This window comes from Astatotilapia calliptera, chromosome 4 (assembly GCF_964374335.1).
Source record: "Astatotilapia calliptera chromosome 4, fAstCal68.1, whole genome shotgun sequence".
In the NCBI taxonomy this organism is placed as follows: Eukaryota; Metazoa; Chordata; class Actinopteri; order Cichliformes; family Cichlidae; genus Astatotilapia; species Astatotilapia calliptera.
This window is the reverse complement of record NC_137425.1, coordinates 19,920,057-19,926,409: the sequence shown is the minus strand read 5'-3', so window position 1 is coordinate 19,926,409 and position 6,353 is coordinate 19,920,057. Positions and strand designations below refer to the sequence as shown.

Here is a 6,353-nt window from a genome sequence, read left to right as displayed (position 1 = left end):
AGGACCGGAGCAGGGTCGGTTGAGGGGAGAGGGGACAGGACAGGGTCGGTGTTCTCCCTGTCAAAACGGGCATAAAAGAGATTTAGATCCTCAGCCAGAGTAGAACTGTCGGCTGAGGGTGATGGTGTTCTTCTTTTGTAGTCCGTGATAGCCCTGATGCCCTCCCAGACCTGCCTTGGGTTTGTGTTGTTCTCAAACCTGGCCTCGATACGCCTCCTGTGCTGCTGCTTGGCAGTCTTGATGCCTCTTCTCAGGTTGGCCCTGGCAGCACTGTATGCCTCCTGGTCCCCGGATTTGAAAGCGTTGTTCCTTGTTCGAATAAGTTGTTGAACTCCGTGTGTCATCCAGGGTGGATTATTAGGGAACACACGGAATCGTTTCCAAGTTGTTACATTGTCCACACAGAAACAGATGTAGTCCAAGACAGTGGAGGTGTAACTGTCCAATGCGACACGATTGTCAGTGTCCTGCACCTTGAATACATCCCAGTCTGTGCAGTGGAAACAGTCCTGAAGCATCGGACTTCAGGACTGTTGCGGCCATGTTCTCACGGTTTTGGTTGTAATCCCAGTGCTCTTGATCTTTTGTGTGTATATTGGGTGTAGCAGAAGGGAGAGATGGTCTGACAGACCCAGGTGGGGATAAGCCTGGGCTCTGTACGCATTCGCCATGTTGGTGTACACCTGGTCCAACGTTCTATCTCCTCTGGTAGCACACTTCACATTACGGTGGAAATTGTGAAGTACAGATTTCAGGTCCGCGTGGTTAAAATCCCCAGCCGCAATAAAGACACTGTCCGGGTGTGCTACCAGGCTGTTATTGATGCTGCTGCTCAATTGTGCTAACGCTAGCTTAGCATTAGCATCTGGTGGAATGTAAACAGCGCAGATGTAAACGGCAGAAAATTCCCGAGGGAGATAGAATGGACGGCACTTTAACACCAACAGTTCTACCTCTGTACTGCACAGTTTTTCCGTTACCGTGACGTTCGTGCACCAAAGGTTGTTAATATAGATGCACAGCCCCCCGCCAGTCTTCTTACCCGAGTCCGCAGACCTGTCGGCTCGATAGGCGGTGCGGCCTGCTAGATCGATAGCCGCATCGGGAATGGCGCTGTCCAGCCAGGTTTCAGTGAAAATCATGCACGAACAGTTATTAAAAGTCCGTCGAGTGGCGATCTGCAGTCGTATTTCATCCAGTTTGTAACGGATTGAACGGGCGTTGGAGAGGAATATGATCGGGAGTGGTGGTTTAAACGGACTAGTCTTTAGCCGTGCCCACAGGCCTCCCCGCTTGCCTCTCTTCTGCCTCCGCTCGCAACGTCTCCTCCTGCGGCTTGCTGTTGCGGGTAGCCCCGGGGGTTGCTTAACGATCTCCGGGGGGATGAGATACTCGGATGTTAGTTGAAGATCTCCACGGCTTAGTTGTAGTAGATCATCTCTGTTGTATTGAAGTAACCCCAGACTCTGTGAAATAATACACAGTACCACCAAAAGTGCAAAAGTGTAGGAGCTCCAGGCCGCTGCGTCTGTGCGCGCCGCCATCTTAAATCTCACAGAGGACTTCCTCAAGTCCTCTGTGAGATTAGAATGACTCCATCTGCAGTAACCAAATTATCTCCATTTGAAATAAGACCATTTCCAACACCATGGTCAGCTTCCAGAGGGGCACCGCTATTAGAAGGTGATGTATATTGCATTGTCCGACTATGTTCACAATCTGGTAGAAACACTGAATAATAACTATCAGAAAGTTTGTCTCTCTAAGCCTTTCCCCTCCACAGTTCCACCAGTGGAGACCAGGAGATGCGGTGTTGGTGAAGCCGCTAAAACCAAGGACACTCTGGGAGGCCGCGCGTTTTCCAGCCCCCAGGCTGTACTGGCAGTGACGAGAACCAGCATCCTTACGGACGGACAACCTCAGTGGATTCATGCCAGCAGGGTTAAGACCAGCCCAATCGGACCATCTCAGGCGTCGGATCAAGCAGACGACATCTCCGGCGAGCCAGCGCCCGGATCCAATGTACATACACACACGCAATTACTGATTAACACACAACGCCTGAAAGAGCCAAGGCTCAGAGCTCTTTGATCCTTCACGTGAACAAGAACAAGGTACTCAACATCCAGCAGGAACAGAAAGCCGAGAGTACCACATGATGTCTAATCTGATAAAGCTAGACTCATTCCATCCTGATAATGGAGAAAATGAAATGCCCATTGTCATCACACGACGCTTATTCAATGTCTCTCGAACCTGGGACCAGGCCAGGAGACGACTGAAGAACTGTGTTTTTTCTTATATATTTTCTTATATATTTAGGTTATTTATCATATCTATCGCATTAACTTTAGGATTTTTCTTTGCTATTTTGTATTGTAAACTGCAACCATGTTCACATTTCTGCAGGTCGTATTTTGCTGACGATACCTCATGCTCTATTTTGCAAGACACCTACTTAATGCACTCCTCACGCTCCCTAAAATCAGTAAATGACAACATAGACGCCACTAATAAACCATTTTATGCGCCCCCTAGAGCAGGAGTTAACGCCTGGTATGAAAATGCCAGAATAGCCGCTCGTGACTTAGGAAACAGTAACTGTTATGTCTGTTCAAAAGGTAATCCAGAACAGGTTATAGTAGGATACCCCATATCCGGTTTCCCCCTCACTGAGGGACTAGAGAAAATCGGCGGAGATAATGCTCTCCTTAAAGACACTTTACAGTTGACTCTGAGCCCTCTCGACTGCCTACTTAGACACACACACACACCAACTAACCCTGAGACTCCATTAGGCGAATTATTGAAGTTATCTAATGACACCGCAGGGACCTGCGCCCCAATGAAACGCCCCAAGAATAGGTTAAAACCCTCACTGCCCTTAGGACAGATCCCTCTCCATTTTAACACTAGTATGATATGTCTGCGCAGACTAAAGTTAACTGGCCCAGACACCCACATAGATTATACAAAGGATAACTAAACATTCTTCTCTGACTCCCCAGGTGCACGCTGTAATGAGACATGGCTAGCTGTCTCTGTGGCTAAAGTTGTATCATATCTGGAGGAACACACACACAGTTCAAGTTCGAGCGGAGAATCGATCATTGTTCCCCCAGAGGGTGTATTAAATGACACTGACTGGGGGGAGTTAGTTAAATCACACATGGTCACGCGCCTGACCAGACCAATCCCACATGGTTATTGGTTGTGCAATAATACCCTTAGATTAGCTTTACCTGTTAATTGGACCGGTACCTGTGGTCTAGTAACCGTTGATGTTTGCTGTACTTTCATTCCCAATAATACCGCCCCTAACGGTTCATTCACACAAGCTATGAATAAACTTGAAGCATTACAGATAGAACTAATTGCCAATACAGGCCACGGTCAGTGGCTAGACAAGTGGCTGCAGGACACGTTTGGAAAATGGAAGGAACTAATTGTAGCCTTTGTAACCGTTGCAGCATGTTTTCGATGATTATTGTCTGTTGTGTGATACCATGTATACGCTCTCAGAATTTTTGATATTAAGCTTACTCGAAGGACTAGTTACATTTATGATTTGTTTCACATTTATGATTTGTCTTATGTTATTACATTCTGTCTTTATACTATGTTATCATTTCATGATAAAAGGGGGGAACTGTTGTGATATTTTGATACCATGGTAGCATTTACAGGATATTGTTTTATTGTGATATTATACAGGAAAACTATTACTCAATAAGGCCCATTTACTAGTTGTTTTTCTCTTTCTCTCTGACCCAAGAATTGATGTGTAAGAATCACAGGCTGGTACCCCAAGGTCGAAAATACCACAGAGACGAGACCACTTCCTTACTCCCATCCTCCCTTCCTTATCTTTTAGAAAAGAGCTTGTTAAAAAGCCAGGTGGTTTGTTTCAGAATTCACTAATGAAAGAACTCTGTATTCTATGTCTAGGAGTGTATTTTGCTGGGATGATCATAAATTGTAACTGAAGAGATAAACTACACAAAGGATACTTCTTTGCTCACAAGGCAGGAAGACGTTTCCTTATTTGGTCTGTACCGGTTTGAACTGAGAACCTGCTGACACACGAACCTTTTTCCTCTATATAAGCTGTTGTGTACTTAATAAACCTTTGAGTTGATTATGGGAGAGCAATCTGAACAGTCTGTGTCACTTTGTTCTCCTAACTGCTCCCGGCGCTGTAACTAACCAGCTGAACGGCATACCTGAGTGTTACTTTGAATAATTAGGAGTCTTATAAGGAAAGGACAAAACTCTGCTTATCGGTGCTCACGCCTCGGAGGAAACCCGGGAGGGAAATTTCCTTCACCCTGCTTTTCCCTGTGGATTCTCTGGAGCCCTGATCCCCGCACCCTTGTATATAGCACTTTGCCACTGTTGCACATGTAACCCAGATCATTGTTTGAGTATGGGATTTCTGATTATTTGTGGTCACTGAACGCACCACTGTGGCGTGCACATAGCCACTCTCTAGTCCAGCTACAGAGTTTTTCCTTCCGTTCGTCCGATGAGGCGCATGCTGCTCTCGTGCCCTCTACGAGCTGGAAATTCGGGTACAGTAGACATTTGAGTCGCTGTAAATAGTTTTAAAAACCTTTATATGTGAAGCTAATGATTTAATATGTTGTTAGGAAAAGGTCTTGTAGCAGTTACAAACGTGAAGCGGAGCTGAGTCCGACAGCATTCGCCATTACATGAACCCCTCTGGTGAGTTAGCGTGCAGCTCATGTTCGTATGAAATGTTTTGTGCCTTATTATACTGCAGCGAGGTATCAAATCTACCGCTGTCATGTTGTTAAGAAAGAGGCTAAATATTGTATAACGTGTGTTATTGGCTGACTGTTAGCAAGCTAGCCGTTAAGTGAGCCTAGCTAATGTCCTAAAATGGCGGCCGACACGAGGTCAGTTACAGTGTTATTATGTTGTGCCTAAGAGAACAGCATTAATGAGCATTGTTAACAGCATTTATGTTCTGTTATATTTTTATTTTGACAAACCTGTATTATTATGATGGTAAGTCTGTTAAATAAGCCATTAGTGACATGGACACTGAGTCAGTGGTACTGAGACTTATGAACATTTTAGTTAATTCTTCTGCACACTTGTGTGTAGGCTGGTTTGTTTGCCCTTTTGGTGCCCTGGATCCTACTGGATGAACTGCCTTGTGGAAGTCCTCATCTGATGACTCTGCCGAACCGTCCTGGCAAATAGATGGTCGTTGCTGCTTGCTGGATGCTATTATTGGATGCTACACCGTTCCAACAGAGCGGTAGGAACAATTCAAAGGGCCCCAACGATGCGCTTTATTTTTCCCTGAGCTCAGGTGATTTTCTTTTGGCCAAAGGACCTTAAAGGATACATATTTGATTTTATTTATTTATTTATTTTATTTTTCTTATGACACTGAGTGGAAAGACACTACAAAAGAAGGGTTTATTATTTAAAATTGTGTCTAATAAATGTGTTTATGTTAAGTAAGTGTGGTGTCCATTGTGTGCTGGAAGCCTTATTGTTCCTGTGGTGGAGCAGCTACTACCAATCTCCTTTACGAAACTAGCTTCTGACAGGATATAGATATTTGGGATACATTTGATTTCTTGTAACCTATTTTTAGAGAAACTGTGATTCTGGGTTAAACATCGGGGTGAAATTGATGACACCGACACCTAGTGAACTGCCCAAGGTCAACAGTCCTGATTTCCACGCATTAAAGGTTTGGCGTAAGTACAGATTGCGTTACACACATTTCACCTTGTGTTCGTGAATAAACCTGTCCTGCGTTTGAGTCCCTCCAGTTACTGTAACAAAAAGTGACAGAGCTAAAAAAAAAAATGTGTTGGAAACAGAGCATTTTTGATTACAGCCTGAAGCTTTGACTCATTGGGATTACTTGAAACTTTAGCTGAGAATAATCTGAACATCCACCTTTGCAACAGTAAATGTATTAAAGAATGTGAGGAAAATGATAATAGGTTTATTTTAAATAGTTTTCAAATGACATTCTTTACACATGTAGGGAAACATATTTCATTTGTTTGTTTTTGTATTTTTGACAATTACATGTTTCTCTACTTTTCTTTCAGTCACCTGCAGGTGCTTCCCAGCTTTGGGCATGAAAGGAGGGGTGATAACTGTGGGAAACAGCTCCACATTTAATGATGGAAAGGAAATTAGAAACGCCCAAGACCTTGTTGCTGGTGTACAGTGAGTATACATCAGTGGACCTTGGTTACACAGCTAGTTTTCAACTACATTACTTTGTCTTGGTCTGTGTCAACCTGCCACTACAAATAACGTGTGATGAGAAATTCCTCAAGCAGATAAACGCACGTGGC

General features: G+C 44.3%; 1 long non-coding RNA gene across 2 annotated transcripts; it reads left to right on the top strand.

Annotated features, from left to right (window-relative positions):
- The first annotated feature begins 4,479 nt into the window (after positions 1–4,479).
- LOC145428284 (uncharacterized) lies at positions 4,480–5,492 on the top strand. Of its 2 annotated transcripts, none has more exons than XR_013908552.1 (2): positions 4,480–4,571; positions 5,131–5,492. It is a non-coding gene; the product is annotated as an uncharacterized LOC145428284 (long non-coding RNA). The 2 variants fall into 2 exon arrangements; XR_013908553.1 differs by lacking the exon at positions 4,480–4,571 and adding an exon at positions 4,578–4,725.
- Positions 5,493–6,353: the final 861 nt, after the last annotated feature.